The sequence below is a fragment of the Carlito syrichta genome, unplaced genomic scaffold, assembly GCF_000164805.1.
Source record: "Carlito syrichta isolate Samal-C Ts95f unplaced genomic scaffold, Tarsius_syrichta-2.0.1 Scaffold306747, whole genome shotgun sequence".
Taxonomy (NCBI): Eukaryota; Metazoa; Chordata; class Mammalia; order Primates; family Tarsiidae; genus Carlito; species Carlito syrichta.
In genome coordinates this window covers 51,802-70,258 of record NW_007250843.1, presented here as the reverse complement: position 1 = coordinate 70,258, position 18,457 = coordinate 51,802, and the positions used below count along the sequence as shown (strand labels likewise).

Sequence of the window (18,457 nt, the reverse complement as noted above, 5' to 3'; positions counted from 1 at the left end):
TGAGGCTCCAACTTAAAAAAAAAAAAGAAAAGAAAGAAAGAAGAGGTCAAAGAGTTGTCAATTATGTGTTAGTCTTCACATAAGATAAATTAAACATGGCAAGATAGAGAGGAGGTAGACCCAACAGAACTGTGCTTCAGGGCTTGTTTTCGGGGGGGACATGTATTTTGAAAGATTTTCTGACCCATAAGATATTTTTTTGTGAGCAATTTGTGAGAGAGGCCATCTGGGGACATGTAGCCTTCCACTGCTGCAGCCATCTGTCTGAAAACGAAAGGAAAGCAGTTTGTGTGTGTGAGTGACTCAGTTCCAAGCTCAGCTTTCTCCTTTGGGTCCCCAGATCCTACCTTCTTTCATAGTGCATTAAGCAAAAGGAAGAAAGTATGTGGACTCAGTCCTATCTACACTTCTTCCTTTCTTCATCTGTCTTTCCAGGAGAGTGTGTTCTGGAATGCACTATGCCATAAGCCTACAGGGGCCCTGTGGGTACAGCCTGTGGTTGGCCAGCATTTTCTTTAACTAGGTTATTAGACTAGTAGGAGAGGCAATCTCTTGTAACAGATATTCTAAATCTCTTTAGCTTTTAAAGCAAATTTTAATTTTTTTGTTTTCATTTAGCTCCACTGCAGGTTGGTGGTAGCAGGGATGTGGGGCATTCTCCATATGTCATTCAAGTTCCCAGGCTTCTTCCACACTATAGACAGGTCACATTCTATGACATCTTCCTCTTCTTCATTAAGCATATGAATTGCACAGGGTTTTTTCTATAAACCAGGCCCACTTATAGTGATTACCAAGTTTTTTTTCATATTCCATTAGTCAGAACTCAAACATGACCCACCCAATCACAAGCACAGGTAGAAAAATATGCAGTTGTGTGAGCAAGAGAAAAACAAATAAGTTTGGTGAATTTACTCTGCCACAGTAAGTTTCACTGATTAAAGGACTTGAGAGTGATAGCAAGCACATTTGGCTACAGACCTAAGCCTGTTCTTCAGTCAGTTAAGTCCTGTGTCTGTTAACTGGTTTTAAATTAATAGGGGAAGACACGGGTATTATTTTTGAGTACCCTAAACTATCAACATATAGGACTGATCAAATTAAAGCTTAGAGAAGACAATTTTTCCTCTGGTGTTGAAACTGTGAGCCTCACAAGGTATTTGAGATCATGTTCCCACCATGTGTGGGAATCTCTCTTGCAGAGAGAATTAAGCTTCAGGGCCCAAGACATGGTAGAGCCTCGACAGGAAGCCATCTCTAGACAGAAGTGAGATCACTAAGGTCTCTCAGTGCTGGAGGAAGGCCATGCTTCTAGCATTTAAGGTGATCCTGTCCCACCTACAGTCTCCACACTAATGCCCCAAAGAAGGTTGGCCAGACATTTCAGGACACTGAGATCATGATGAGTAAACCAAACTAATTCTGGAGGGAAAAACCAAAAACAGTTAAAGAAAAAAAGAAGAGAAAGTTACCAAAATATTAAAATTCATATTCTCAGAACTTAAGGAAGACACTAGGCTTATAAAATGAGAACAGGCTGTTACAGAGGGGAACGATTGGAGGACAAGAGAAAGTCTTTTGACAGTAGAAATGTTATTATAAAATTAGAAATTGAACAGAGGTCAAAAAGTGAAGTATTGTCCAAGTTATCAATGGAACTCTGTTTTTGTTTATTTTTTGTTTTACTTTCTTTTATTATAAAGATGTGAGGTACAAATCAGGATTAGGTACGTAAGTAATCTACATGCACGTGAAGTTTCGGCTCCAACTGGTCCTTACTTCCCCTGGTTTAGGATCAGGTACCCTTAGTGATGTTATGTGCACTCCTCTCCTCCCTCTCCTGTAGTATTGTGATAAATGGAACTCTCTGTTAATGCCCCTCCCATGCCCACATCTCCCCAACTCCTGCCACCTTATCCTCATCCTGTGCCTCCCCCCATCTCCACCCACAGAGCCCACACCTTCCTCCCAACGGTTACCACTGCCCACTTCCAGTTCCGTTGCAGATACGACTCTATTCACCATTTGCCCTCTGCCGTCACTGTTGCCACTGCAACTACCTGCCCCATCGCCTGCCATGGCTACCATCCTGCTGTCGCAGCGGCGCCAGAGCTGCCAACCCCACTGTGAGGCCGAAGTCAATAACCAGATCAACCTGGAGCTCTACGCCTCCTACGTGTATGAGTCCATGACCTTCTACTTCAACCATGATGATGTGGCCCTGGAGCACTTCGCCCACTACTTCCTGTGCCAATCTCATCAGAAAAGGGAGCATGCGATGAAGCTGATGTGGCTGCAAAACCAGCGTGGTGGTCGCATTTGTCTTCAAGACATTAAGCGGCTGGAGTGTGAAGATTGGGTGAGCGGGCTCGAGGCCATGGAGTGCGCCCTCCACATGGAGAAGAGAATCAACCAGGGCCTCCTAGAGCTGCACCAACTGGCCACTGACAAGGGCGACCCCCAGCTGTGCGCCTTCCTGGAGAGCCACTACCTCCACGAGCAGGTCTGGACCATCAAGGAGCTGGGGGGCTATGTGACCAACCTGCGCAAGATGTGAGCCCTGGAAGCCGGCCTGTCAGAGTACCTGTTTGACAAGCTCACACTGGGCGATGGCCACAAGGAGAACTGAGCCGAGACTGTCGTTGTGCAGCCATGGGTGCCTTCCCGATTCGGGCCACTAGGCGGGGCATGCCTATTGCCCTCGCACAGCACCCATGGTCTTTTCCTTTCTATTCTGCCCTTGTTTCCAATAAAGTTATCTGGTTCTTCAAGCGATAAAGGTGTCCAATGGATGCGTGTATGTAGGGCAGATCCCCATGCAGGTTTCTAACGGGTATCCAGGAGTCTCTCCATCCACCCAGACCCATCCTTAGGCAACTCAGGGATGGAAGGGAAAGGTAGGATCTCCAGGGATGGAAGGGATCTCCAGGGTAGTCCATGGGCCCCTGGGAAGCACATTAGTCTTCTCCTTATAAATGGTGTGGGATGAGGCTGAGGAGGGTGGAGTAGGGTTTAGGAGGGTCAGGTGGAGTGGGATGTGTGGGGTGTTGTAGGGTGAGGTGGGGTGGGTTTGAGGAGGTTGAGGTGGAGTAGAATGGGGTGGAGTATAGTAGGTGTCCTTGGGTGGTCAGTCTGGGGCCCTGCTGTCTGTGGGTGCATGTGCATGGTCAAGTGTAAAATACCATCTGGAATTCATCATAGTGGTTGCTTCTGGGGAAGAAGTGAAGGGAATGGGATTGGGCAGGGACTAAAATAGGGAATCTTTAACTTTACATGATAACTTTTGTGTTTTATATAATCAAGTATTAACTTTTCTTGATTCTCTACAGCAACATGGAGACTCTGAGTGACAGCATGACAGAGTATCTTTTTGGCAAGCTCACCCTGAATGACAATGACACCGGGACTAAGCATTAGGCTGGCTTCCCCGCAGACATGGGGGTGACTAGAATTGCCCTTGAAAACCCTCTGCTCATCAAGAAGGGTACCTGCATAATGGCCATTTGTATACCTAACCCTGAATTGTACCCCCACATCTTCAAAATAAACAAAGAAAAAAAAAGAAAACCCTCTGTTTACAGTTTTTTCCTTTACTTGTACAATTTATTGTATTAAAATGATGTGGTAAATTTCAAAAAATAAATCTCAATATGTTGACTGAAAAATAAAAGAAAAAGAAAAAGGCTGAACACCAAATTTGTGGTGGTGAATATTAAGTAGAATAAATCCCCCTGATGTTAAGGTGGCAACTCTGGCTCCTTTGAAGAATGTAGAAGGTGGGGGAGAATTGAAGATGACCAGGTAGAGCCATTGTAGTTGATTCAGAGAAGAGATTAGTAAGGTTTGACCTGCAATGTTTGCTGAGGAAATAGAGACAAATTTCAAGTGGATTTTGAACAACTTGACAAGCTTTGCTAATGGATGGGAGGTGAGGGATGAGAGATGAGGAACATATTCCAGGTTTTGAGATTCAGACTTGAGCACCTGGATTCATGGTGGCGCTATTACCCACTCGAGGATATTCTCGGGGGCGGGGGTCACTTCGATGGAGAAGTGGGGGATGCACTTTTTGTAAAATCTGGGATTCCTAGCCGGGCTCGGTGGCTCAGCCTGTAATCCCATGCCTTTGGGAGGCTGAGGTAAGTGAATTGCCTGAGCCCGCGGGTTCGAGACCCGCCCGGGCAGGTTAGACCTCATCTCTACAATAAATCAAAATATCAGCCAGGCGTGGTAGCGCGCACCTGTAATTCTGGCTACTCGTAAGGCTGAGGCGGAAGGATCGCCGGAGCCCAGCAGGTCGAGGCTGCGGTGGCCGGGAGCGGCTACTGCACTCCAGTCTGGGCGACAGAGTGAGACTCCAATTCAAAAAAAAAAAAAAAAATCTGGGATTCCTATAAGACATCCAAGTTGAAAAGTCATGTAGGTAGCCGGAAAAATGTACATCCCCTCTTCTCCTCAGAAGCCCAGGTTGATGTCATGTGTTAAAATATATATAAAAATACATTATCCTGTAGATGGCATTGAAGTCATACAACTGTATAAGCTCACCAGAAAGAGAGTGTAGAAACTATGGTACAGCCAGCCCCAAGCAAAGGGATGCTCACATTCAGGAGATGGTGACGTGTAGGGCACCCAGAGCGATGCTGATCCCACCTTGATCATTACTTTAATCCAAGTTGTGCCTCCCAGTGTCTGCGTCCAGCATATGACAAAATCAACCTGTTCTTGTTCTTATTGTGGCCTCTGGTTTCTCTTTTTAGGATGTGGAGAATAGAAGTTGACATTTTACCTTGTTTTCATGGTTACAGGTAGAAATAAATAATTTTCCTATTAAAAATAATTCTTAAGGACATGGTACTCACGTATATATATATATATATATATATATATATATATATATATATGTTTTCTTGCCCCTCTTCTTTCAAAAGTCTGTCTTCTCTCTCAGTCTACTCTCTACTTAGCCAGATAAAATCTGTACTCATATAAACCCTGAGATTATCCATGGCTGGGAAAAACACTCAAAATATTTTGCTTCTTTTGTGTTACCTGTGGGTCATAAAGTTAAAAGTTACAAATTTTCCCTTATATTTTCAAGGACTATCTTTATATGTAAAATAGGGATAGTAAAAGTGTAAACCACATAGGGATAATAAGAAGATTAAGTCATTGTTTATAAAGCTATTGAAACCTTACTTTGTACATAGTAACTTAAGTATAAGCCGTCCATCCTCCATTTACTTCTAAATTATTTGTGTTGTTTATGCTTTGCGGAAAAGACTTCACTTCCCTACCTTGGCACTTGGGTCTCTCTTTCATTTCTACCTACCAAGTCACACTGCATCCTTAGAAGCTGCACTGGTTGTCAGGTGCCACCAGGACTCAGGAGAGTAGATTGGTCTATTTGCAGTCCCACACTCAGGCTCAAGACTGGAGGTGAGTTATATGACAAAAACATTCCCTGGTGATCCCTTCTATTCTGTCTCAATCAGCTTTTTGGGGGAGGGGGAAGAGAGAGAGCACCCCGGAATACTTTGTGCTTATTCTTTCTAAACCTAAGTTGCCCGAGTCTCCTGTTTCCATCCTGAACTTCTTCCAGCTCCTCAGAGATTCCCTGAATCTGAATGTTTGGACGTGAAAAGGAGAGGAATGACTGGGTGGGGGCTGGGGGACAGAATGAGAATAAAAGAGACCACATTAGGGCCCTCAAATCATCATGCACTTTGTCACAGAGGTTCTCAAGCTTTGCTGTGCATTAGGACCACATGCAGTACCTTTAAAAATCTCAGTGATCCAGCCACATCCCATACCAAATACATAAGTCTCTGGGGCAGGACCTAGGTACCCCAGGCCTTGAAAAACAGTGCTGTAGTTTTGCTGCCCAAAGTGTGGTCTGTGGACTAGCAGCATTAACCTCACCTGAGAGCTTGTTAGCAATGCAAAATCTCAAGCCTCACCCCAGACCCATAATGTCAGAATCTGCATTTTAACAACGCTCAGGTGTCCAATATACACACTAAATTTTGAGAAACACTCTTTAGCTCCCTGCTTTTTAAACATGGCTGTATCACTCATAACCTGATGTTATATGTTGAATGCTTATGTCCTGAAAATTACATGCCAAAGCTCTAACCCTCCATGTGGTGGTTATTTCTCAGCCTGTCCAGTATTGCAAAAAGTGATAAGAATGCATGTTTAAAGAGAGCACCAGGGGTGTGGCTGTACTATCACCTGATGAAGAATTTTGGAATTATATGGGCAGGAACACTGCCAGTTTGAAGTGATGGGGACAGAGAAGGGGGAAAAAAAAGAAGGCTGTCAGACTTGTTGGACTGATTGAGATTAGACAATAGAACTATATGGCTGCAAATGTACACCATTCTTCAAGAACAGGGGAAAATGTCTCTTTAGGCAATTGAAAGATCATCAGGGTCCTGGTTTCCACATGTCTGAAGGGTTGGTAGCAAGATCACCCTGCAGAACCTTGGAGTCAGACTTGTCTGGAGCATTATTGGAGGAACCATCAGGAAGAGTCATGGAGATGTGATCACCAGTGAGAACCACGGAAGTAATACTACCACCCCAGCAGACCTGTGTGGCTAAGAATGGGAACAAACAGGATTATTCTCAAGTCTTAAGACACAATAGAATTTACCTTGCTAGATTTTTTACTTGCTAGAGGACCATCATACTCTCCTTCGTTCCTATCTCTTCCTTTTGGAAGGGAAATGTCTATCTTATGCCTGCCTCATCATTTTAATTTAGAAGCATAACTTGTTTGGTTTCACAAGTTCATAGCTGAAGAGGAAATTGCCTCTGGACGCATCCTATCTGGAGTCTCATCTGATTTAGGTGATATTTAGGGGAGACTTTGTACTTTAGACTTCATACCTGATGTTGAAATGAGTTAAGACCTTTATGTTATTTTTGTGTGTCAACTTGACATGGTTAAGGAATGCCCAGATAACTGGTAAAACATTATTTCTGAGTGTGCCTGTGAGGGCGTTTCTGGAAAAGATTAGCATTTAAATCAGTAGACTGAGTAAAGAAGGTCTGTATACATTGTCATAATCCAATTGGTAGAGGGCCTAAATAACCCTGAAGGTAAAGGAAGCGCAAATTCCCTCTCCTGCTTTTTTCACTGAGACATCCATTCTCCCCTGCCCATGGACACTGGAGCTCCTGGTTCTCAGGCCTTTGGATTCCAAATGAGAGTTACACCATTGGCTCCTTTAGTTCTCAGGCCTTTGCTCAGAATGAATTACACCATCAGCTCTTAACTTTTCTGGATTTCCACTTTGCAGATGGCATATTGTGAGACTTTCAGCCTCCATAATTGCATTACCTGATTCCCACAATAAATCTACATATATACATAATCCGTTGGTTCTATTTCCCTGGAAAATCTGACAAATACAGAATGGAATGCATGTATTTTGCATTAATGAAGCACATGGATTTTGAGGGACCATGACAGAATGCTATCAACTGACTGACTGCTCATGTACTCCCCAAAGTCATATGTTGAAGTCCTATCTTCCAATGTGATGGTATTTGAATATGGGGCCTTTGAGATGTAATTTGATTTAGATGAGGTCATGAGGGAAGGGCCTTGGCCTAATTGTCCTTATAAGAAAAGACACCAGAAAGTTTGCTCTCTAAGTCTCTCTCTCTCTCTCTCTCTCTCTCTCTCTCTCTCTCTCTCTCTCTCTCTCATGTGGGCACACAGTGGGGAGGTGGCCATGTGCAAGTCACGAAAACAACCCTTATCAGAAATCAACCATGTGTTCACCCTGGTCTCAGCCTTACAGCCTCCTGAGATGTGAAAAATAAATTTCTGTTGTGTAAGCCACCTTGCCTATGATATTTTGTTATGATGATCTCAGCACACACCTGGGGAACTGGAAAATAATCCTGATGCCTCTGTTTAATTTCACTAAGTCATACTCTCATGCAAGTATTGGATCAAACACAATATGAATTTATTATAACTTCAACATTATTGCATTGGCAAATATATAAAGGGACTTGGAAACCTCTCATTTTCATTAATTTTGCATACAGACACACATGCGCACAATTTCGCTCATTTTGTCTTATCACAGTCTGGTCTGCTTTATACCATGGGTGGTCAAACTATGGTGTAAAACCAAGTCCAGCTAACCAGGTCTTTGTAATAAAGTTTAACTGGAAAAAAGCAATGCCCATTTATTTATATATTGCCTGCTGCTGCATTTTCACTACAGAGTTAGTAGATGAGACAGCCCATATGACCTGCACCACCTGTAATATTTACCGTCTAATCTCTTACTGAAATGTTTGCTGATATCTGCTTATAGTAACAGACCCTAAACTTACCTAAAAATATTTAACAAATATTTTTAACATTGCAACTGTCTTTCTTTGTCTACTAAGCTTATTGCAGCTTTATTAACTATTTCCTACCACCAATACCCTTAGACAGAAAACAATTACTTGAATGAATTCAATCTAAGATGCTAATGATTTAATTATCTCAGCAAAGACATTACTGCAGACACTGTTGATTACTGATACAACATTCATTCTACCCCTTCTTCCTTACTAAGGGAATACTGAAGTTTTAGGAGTGACAATGTAGCCACCTCCTTGGAACAAATCGTAATTAGTCAAAATCAATCATAAAAGTTTTCTTTCCCTTTCAAAATACTTGTTTTCCTGATAACTTCTGCTGCTAAGCTCTGCCAGATGACTGAATTCTGACTTAATATGTAAATGGAAATAACCTAGATTTCTGATAAAATTTAATTGCCTGGTAAAAGTGATTGTATTTTGTGAAAAGAAATCATTTTGGGTTTTTGTTGTTGTTGTTGTTGTTGTTTTTGGGTTTTTTTTGTTTTGAGTTGGCGTCTCACTCTGTCACCCAGACTGGAGTGCAGTGGCTGCTCCCGGCCACCGCAGCCTCCACCTGCTGGGCTCCGGCAATCCTTCCGCCTCAGCCTTCCAAGTAGCCGGAATTACAGGCATGTGCTACCACGCCCGGCTGATTTTTTGATTGATTGTAGAGATGAGGTCTCACTGCCCAGGCGGGTCTCGAACCCACGGGCTCAGGCAATCCACTCACCTCAGCAAGAAATCATTTTGACCCATACTTGTCATCCTGATTGAATGCTGATACAAAGATGTAATGCCAAGTCTAAAAGCAGTCATTTTGTAACCATGAGAATAAGGCCACAGAGAAATGCAGAATCCAATATAGAGCCCTGTTATAAATGCTGGCATTTCTTACCCCCCAGGTTTTCTGATAAATAAGCACAGTTAATGTTTCATGTTGGGCAGACCTATGCAAACCTACCCTCAAAATCTGAGGTAGCTGAGAGGCCAAAGCAAGAGACTGACATACCAGTTTCTCAGAAAGAAATATTTAATGAGGACTTACAAAGAGAAACCATGTCTGTGTCTCAAGCAGCAGTCAGACAAGATGGAGAATCCCCACTCCATTACCCCCCAGACTAGGGCTTATGTACCATAGGGAAAGGGTATTCAGAAGAGATGTGAAGGACAATTGAAGTACAATAATATCAAGGTTGTTTTGATCTAATCTATGGGCAGGATTTATGGTGAGTACTTGCTCTTATACAAGGACAATAAATAAACTGGAAATCTTAGAGGTATTGTCAGGACTGGGGTTAATCAAAATCACCATGGCACATTAGCGTCCAAAATGGAGTCGCCTTAGCCTCCACAGTTAACCTTACAGCATAAGCTACTTTGTGAGCATTCTGTTAGTTATGATTCATTTAACAAATATAAGAAGACTATAAAGAGAAGTTATTTTTTTCCAGTCTAAAGGTACTAACTTATAGTGATGAGTAAGTTATGGAGACCTAATGTACAATATCTTGACTATAGTTCATAATAGCATATTTTCTACTTGAAAGTTGCTAAGAGAGTAGATCTTAAGTGTTCACACCATGAAAAAAAGAACTATGTAAGTGATGGATATGCAAATTAAGTTTATTGTGGTGATCCTTTAACAATTTATTTATATATTAAAACATCACATCATACACCTTGAATACATGTAATTATGTCATTTATATCTCATGAAAGCTGAGAAAAACTAAATCATCTTTCCCCCTTGCTTTTGTTTTATTTTTTGTTTTTGTGTATTTTTTGTTTTCTTTTTTATTTTATTTTAGCATTGTGGGACACAAGTGAGGATTTCCTATATAGGTCGTTTGCGTAGAGGTAAAGTTTGGTCTTCTAGCTGGCCCTCTCTCCCCTTGATAGTGGACCGGGTACCCAGTATGTTGGGTGCCCCCTCCCTCCTCCCTCTTTCTCCTAGCAGTGTCCAGTGTCTGCCAATTCCATCCTTATGCTCCTGTGACCAGTAATCAGGGCCTGCTTATGAGTGAGAGCATGTAGTATTCAGTTCTTAGTTTCTTTGATAGTTCACTTAGTGTGATAGTCTCCAAGTGTATCCATGTTGCTGCAAAGGCCATGATTTTGTTCTTCTTTATGGCTGCATAATATCCCATTGTGTATATGTACCACATTTTTTTATTCAGTCCATTTTCGAAGGCCATCTGGGTTGGATCCATGCTTTTGCTATTGTGAAAAGTGCTGCAATAAATATGTGTGTGCAGGTGTCTTTTGTTTTTTGTAGAGTGATTTATGTTCCTCTGGGTATATTCCCAGAAAAGGAATTGCTGGATTGTATGGAAGCTCAATTTTTAGTTCTCTGAGAAACTGTCACATTGCTTTCCACAAGGATTAAACTAGTTTATATTCCCACAAACAGTATAGAAGCATTCCCTTTGCTTTGCAGCCATGCCAACACCTGTTTTTTTTCTTATTATTAATAGCTCCCTGCTTTTAAATACCAAGTATTTGTCAAGTGTGAGGTACTGTTTCAGTTGCTTTCCAGACATCGCCTGTGTGGTTCTCACGACAAGCCTGAAAGATATGGATCCTCCCTATTTTGCATCTGAGAAAATGGTTTCAGAGTAATATTGCTATCTGAAACCTCACAGCTAGTAAGTGACGGAGTCAGAATCATCTGGTTTCAGGAGGCAGTAATGTCCTTGCATCATTTCTGCCCTGCTGTCATTTCAAGTCCTTGCTCCACGTGATTCACATTACATAAGATTGATGTTTAGTCCCTCATCTCCTCCAGTTCTTCCTTCCCTTTCCTGTCATTCTCATCCAAGGAAGGGAAGAAGCCATATGAGTGTTGTCTATAAATGCTGCTGGGCCCTCCTCAGCAATACAGACACACTGGTAAAAATCACCCACTTTCCAACTTTCTCTGTTAGGTTCTGAGCTGATTCATCAAAGATTGGAAAACATATCCATCTCTATAGTCTTTTCAATTATGAATAGAGTCTGTCAGGCCTCAGGTCACTCAAATTCTGATCATAAATGACATTGAGAAAATTCAAAACAGATAAGTCACATTTTGTAAAAGGGAGACAAATAATCTTTCAAAGAACCTTGCACCCACCGCATTTGGTTCTAAGACTCACCTCACATGATGAATCATGTGCCTTTTGGGGATCCCCCCTCTGAAATGGTTGTCAGATCTCTCAGGCAGCTCTGGATTGTGGTTACCATTTATATAATTTTAGCCTGATCTCAAACTATGGCATCCTGTTAATGACTCTTTCCTTCATTAAACAAATCTTTTGCATTGTGGCTAAGATTGCGGTAGAACTATGATTTAATTATTCTACAAGTTCTTGTTTAGGTACACAGCGGTTTGTGCCACTGTAGGCATAATTGCCAGTTGCTAATTTTCCTTTCCTCTAAAGCACTGCTCTACCACGTCTTGAAATCATTTGCTCTTTGTACACATCTTTTGGCTGCTTTCACAATAAGAACTACATAAATAGCTTTCAGATATATAGACCAAGTTTATTGTTTGAATGACATTTATTGGGCTGATTTCATGAGAATGTTTATCTGATCTTCTGGACCCTGGGAAAAATTATATCTATTTCCAAAATAAATATATCTATCTTTGCCTTTTTATTCACGTAATTTTTACCTTAATTGAAAATATTTGATCTGTAAAAGAGCTAACTCACTTTTGGCTATACATTGAAAATGATGGAAATGGAATTTTTAGGATAGTGGCCAATCTGGTTCAAAATTACTTCTACTTCAAGGAAGATTGCTTGTTGGTTTGCTCTCTTACCAGGCTTCCTGGATTGAAATCCCAGCTCCAAAGTTTACATGTTAAATGACCTTGAGTTTAACCTTAAATAACCTCTTGGAGCTTCCATATGTTTATTCATATAGTGGAGATGATTATTTGTAGGGAATGATTCTTATATTATTGGATGTTATTTAATTGAGTTAAATGAGATTGAGTTACCATAGGTAAGAAAAATATCTGGCTTTATAATTTCATATTTGGCTAGGCTTTATTTTTCATTTCCTCAAAATGAAAGTCTGATATATTTCTGTTTGTAAATTTTAAAAGGGTGTTATTTGATAGACTTTTGGTTTCCCAGCATGCAAAGAAAGGAGAGAAATTAAGTTGTACAAGTCAAACAGATAAAACAAAATTAAACATTGCCCATGGGAATTATTGATTTTCTTTATTCCAAAATGATATGGTAATCTATAAAAGCTCCTTATTATGTGTTTATCCACGATTAACATTACATAATTATTTTGAAATGAAAATTATTTATTTCATATAATAGATGAGTTAGAAAGGGGGAGAGGAGGTAGTGATTTAAAAGAATGGGAAGAGAGAGGGAGAAGTCTTATCTGAATATTAAAATACTTGGATGGAATTAGAGTTTATAATGCTGAGTGATCTCTCACAGAAACAAAGATCTGAGTATCCTACATGTTCTCACTAATAAGTGAACCTTGAATAACTATCGTAATACTATAAGAAAAGGATTGACAGTGGCGGGAAACCATGGGGGGAAACAGGGAGGGGAAGGGAGGTGGGATTAACGGTAGTCAATATCTGTCTGGAGACAGGGGCAGCACACCTCATCAACAAGGGTACCTGCACAATGCACATTTGTACACCTAACCGTTAACTGTACCCCACAATTTTAAAATAAAAAATATGTATTTAAAAATAAAATTTTTATTATTGAATTTCTTTTTTTGAGTACATTTTCTGTTATTAAATTTCAATAGGGAGTACAAATGGATTTTGGTTATATGGATGCATTGTATAGTGGTTAAGAAGTATGGGCTTTAACTCTACCCACCACCCCCTCCTGTGCACACTGTAACCGATAGGTGATTTTCCATCCCTCCTTCCCTTCCCACCCTCCTTCCGAATCTCCAATGTCCATTATACCATTCTCTATGCCTTTTGTAGACTCTTAGCTTAACTCCCACTTATGAGTGAGAACATGCTGTATTTGGTTTTATTCCTGCATTACTTCACTTAAGATAATATTCTCCAATTCCATCCAAGTTGCTGCAAATGGCATTATTTTATTCCTTTGGGGCATTTAGGTTGATTCCACATCTTTGCAGTTGTGAATTGCACTGCAATAAACATACAAGTGTAGGTGTCTTTTTTGTACAACGACCTCTGTTCCTTTGGGTAGATACCAAGTAGTGGGATTGCTGGTTTGAATGGTAGATCTGCTTTTAGTTCTTTGAGAAATCGTCATACTGATTTCCATAGAGGTTGTACTGGTTTATACTCCCACTAACAGTGTATAAGTCCTCTCTTTTCACTGCATCCTTACCGACATCTATTGGGTTCTTTATTTTTAAATAATGGACATTCTGAATGGTGTAAGATGGTGTCTCATTGTGGTTTTAATTTGCATTTCCCTATTGATTAGTGATGCTGAGCATTTTTTCACTTGTTTGTTGGCCTTTTTTTTTTTTTTTTTTTGGGTTGGAGTCTCACTCCAGTCTCGCCCAGACTGGAGTGCAGTGGCACGCTCCTGGCCATGGCAGCCTCAACCTGCTGGGCTCCGGCGATTCTTCCGCCTCAGTCTTCCAAGTAGCCGGAACTACAGGCGCGCGCTACCATGCCCTGCTAGTTTTTGATTTATAGTAGACAGAGGTCTTGCCAAGTTGCCCGGGTTGGTCTCCAATCCGCGGGCTCAGGCAATCCACTCACCTGGGCCTCCCAAAGTGCTGCGATTACAGGCTGAGCCACCGAGCCCAGCCTGTTGGCCATTTGTATATCTTCTTTTGAGAGATGTCTGTTCATGTCATTTGCCCACTTTTCTTTTTTAGATTAGAAAATATAGTTTATTTAGAAAGTAAATTAGCAAAAGAGAAAGAGGAGATTCACCTCCCCAAGGTAGAGGAGGGGGCCAAACTTAAGAAAACATGGCCTAGACATAGCTCAAAGAGCACATGGCTACACCATAGTTTAGCAAGACAATGGCCTGTCCACTTTTTAATGGGATTATTTGCTTTTTTCTTGCTGATTTGGTTGGATTCTTTGTAGATTCTGGATATTAGTCCTTTACTGGATGTATACTTTGCAAGTTTATTCTCCCACTCAATAGGTTGCCTGTTTACTCTGCTCATTTCTTGTGCTGTGCAGAGGCTTTTTAAAAAAACAAAAAAACCCTAAAAGTCCCACATCTTAGCAATAAGCTATTTGCATAGGCCAATGTCCAGAAGAGATTTTTTCTAGATTTTCTTCTAGGATTTGTATGGATTCAGGTCTGACATCTAAGTGTTTAGTTGATCTTGAGTTAATTTTTGTATATGGTGAGAGATAGGGATCAAGTTTCATTTTTATGCATGTATCTATCCAATTTTCTCAACACTGTTTGTTGAATAGGGTGTCCTTTCCCCAACGTATGTTTTTGTCTGTTTTGCCAAAGATCAGTTGGTTGTAAGTATTGGGGTTTAGTTCTGGATTCTCTATTCTGTTCCATTAGTTCATGTGTCTGTGTTTGTACCAGTACCATGATGTTTTGGTTACTTCAGCCTTGTAGTATAGTTTGAAGTCAGATAATGTGATGGCTCCAGCTTTGTTCTTTTTGCTTAGGATTACTTTACCTATTCTGCCTCTTTTTTGGTTCCATTTGAATTTTAGGATTTTTTTTTTCTAATTCTGTAAAAACTGATGTTGGTAGTTTGATAGGGATTGAATTGAATCTGCAGATTTCTCTGAGTAATATGGTCATTTTAAAAATGTTTATTCTTCCAATCCATGAGCATGGAATGTTTATCCATTTATTTGTGTCCTCTATAATTTCTTTAATCAGTGTTTTACAGTTCTCCTTGTAGAGATCTGTCACCTCCATGATTAAATATATTCTTAGGTATTTTAGCTTTTTGGCTGCTATTGTAAATGGAATTTAGTTCTTGGTTTGGTTTTCAGCTTGGTTGCTATTGGTATATAGCAGTGCTACTAATTTGTGTGTGTTGATTTTGTATCCCAAGATTTTAGTGAATTAATTTATCAAGTATCCTGAGACTTTACTATACTCATTTATCAAGTAGTTTTGAGGAGATTAGTTTTCTAGGTATAAAATTATACTGCCCTTCAGAGATAGATGATTTCTTATTTTCCAATTTGGATAATCTCAATTTCTTTCTCTTGCCTGATTGTTCTGGCTAGAACTTCCTGTGTTGAATAGGAGTGGAGAAAGTGGACAGCTTTGCCTTGTTCCAGTTCAACTCTTCCTTGTTCTGGATGATGTTGGTGGTAGGTTTCTCAAATATGGCTTTTATTATTTTGAAGAATGTTCGTTCTATGCCTATTTTACTGAGAGTTTTATCCTGAAGGAATACTGGATTTTATCAAAATTTTTTTTTTTTAAAGAGAATAATCAAGGACATGATAAAGTCAGAGCAACATGCTATTGTTGTGAGACATGGAATCTCTGCTGTTTGAGCAGATTACATAGAAGGTAAGCTGGGAGGCTGATGTTGATCCCCAAAGATATTCAGATCCTAATCTCTGAAACTCATGGATGTCACTTCATATGGCAAAAGGAATTTTACAGATAAAAAGATTGAGATGGGCGAGTTATTGTGGATTACAAAGGTGAGTCTGGGACAAGAGTCCTTAGAAGGGAGAGGCAGCATCAGGTTTGATTGCAGAGGAAAAAGACAAGGTAAGGAACGAAACAAGATGTTGCACTGCTGGCTTTGAAAATGGAGGAAGGAGCTGGGCGCAGTGGCTCAAGCCTGTAATCCCAGCACTTTGGGAGGCCGAGGTGAGAGGATTGCCTGAGTCCAGGGGTTCGAGACCAGCCTGGACAATGTGGTGAGACCACGTCTCTACAATATATCACAAAATTAGCTGGTTGTGGTAGCGCAAGCCTGTAGTTCTGGCTACTTGGAAGACTGAGGCAGAAGGATCGCCTGACCCCAGCAGGTCGAAGCTATGGTGGCCGTGAGCATGCCACTGTATTCCAGCCTGGGTGACAGAGTGAGACTCTGATGGAAAGGAAAGGAAAAGGAAAAGGAAAAGGAAAGGAAGGAAACTGGAGTTAAGGAGTGCAGTTGTAAAACCTGGAAAAAGCAAGGAAATGGATTCTGTCATAGATCCTCTAGAGGAACATGGCCCTGTGGGCACCTTTAGCTTAGCATAGTGTTACTGATTTCAGACTTCTGATCTCCAGAAGTGTGAGAAAACAAATGTGTCTTGTTTTAAGCCACCAAATTTGTGGTAATTTGTTATAGCAGTAATGGGAAACTATCAACATATCCATATAACAAAAATGCACTTTTTGTTATACATTAAAAATGTACCCCCTAAATCTATAAAAATAATATTTTTAAAAGAGCAGATCAATATTCCAAGAAACTGTCATTTTCACAGAGAGCAAACAAAATTCTAGGTCTGCTCCAATATAATATTTGAATATAGCAATCAAATGTAGTAATTTGAAAACAATATTAGAAACCACAAGATTATTTTGAAAACTTGTTAATTAACCCATCAAAACTGAGCCAGATTTGGCAAAGTTTTACCACAAATTTGTGTTCCTTTTTAGATTCTCTTTTAGTGAAACCTCAACAGTTTTGCATGTCTACTCAGTGATATCCTTCATCATTCTCTCCCTTAGTCTAGAACAAAAGTCATTCCATATTAGGACAGAAGCATTCTTTTTTATCCTCTCAATAAAACAAACAAACAAAAACTCAAAATCTTACTATCTTCAAACTCTCCGAGTAGATTATCATTCATATATAATTATACTATTTATGCATAGTCACATCTATTGTACAGAAAAAACTAGGGGGTGAGTAATTTGAATTGTCTGTCATTTCAGTGGACTGGCAAAACCAAAATACACGCAACTCAGCCTTCTGCAGTAGTGCACGTCCTTTGTACAGTTTGTTAACATGGCAGAAAAGGATATGTTAATTGAAATATCCAAAACTAGAGACTCTCTAGCATATATAAGTAAGGATCAAAAGTACATAACCTTAAAATTATGCCTAGTAAACCATGTTTAAGTATTCTGTTTTACATAGATGTGATCTAGTAATCCAAATATTTTCCATCAATTATCTCAGGAGTTCTAGACCAGCATGAGTAACATAGTGAGATCCTGTCTCTAAAAAAAAAATAATAAAAATTAAAATATTAGCCAGGCATGATGTTGCCTGCCTGTAGTTCCAGTGACTCAGGAGCCTGAGGCAGGAGGAGGCTTTGAGTCCAAGAGTTTGAGGCTGCAATGAGCTATAGGTATGATCATGCCACTGTCCTCTAGCCTGTGATAGAGTGAGACTCTGTCTCTCTCTAAAAAAAAGGAATATTTGATAGACAAGGAGAGAGCAATTTATCTGTAACAGTGCTGACTACTTGAGGAGGCTATAAAGGTTCAGAATCAAACAACTGGAGATTCCTAATGCAAACTCTTTACTTGGCATAAGGTAGCTTTTTTCAGAATGTATTGGTCTGAGTCATATTTACAAAAAAAATGTATGGTTTATCATCAATTAAATTTGGAAAACACTGTATATTATATGACCCTTTTCTTGAAGATTCATGGTACACATTATTGTATTAGGAAGTACTGCAATGCAAAAGCTAGCTAAATGGTGTAAAAGACTATGTTTACTTTATTTGTTTATTTATTTTTGAGTCAGAGTCTCACTCTGTCGCCCAGGGTGGAGTGCAGTGGCACGATCATGGCCACCGCAGCCTCGACTGCTGGGCTCAGGTGATCCTTCCACCTCAGCCTTCCAAGTAGCTGGAACTATAGGTGCAAGCCACCACACTCAGCTAATTTATTTATTTATTTATTGTAGAGATGAGGTCTTGCCAAGTTGCTCAAGGTAGTCTCCAATCCTTGGGCTCAGGCAATCCTCTCACCTCAGCCTCCCAAAAAATTGGGGTTATAGGTGTGAGCCACCACACCTGGCTTATATTTGCTTTAGAAAAAAGAAAGGGTTTCTTGCCTATAGTGGTCTTTGGATCTTATATACAACTGTTAAAAGTATATACTCCTAGCCGGGCTCGGTGGCTCAGCCTGTAATCCTGCGCCTTTGGGAGGCTGAG

The 18,457-nt window shown here is 40.3% G+C and overlaps 1 pseudogene; it reads left to right on the top strand.

The window, feature by feature from the left end:
* The first annotated feature begins 2,077 nt into the window (after nucleotides 1-2,077).
* LOC103265670 lies at nucleotides 2,078-2,629 on the top strand (annotated as a pseudogene).
* Nucleotides 2,630-18,457: the final 15,828 nt, after the last annotated feature.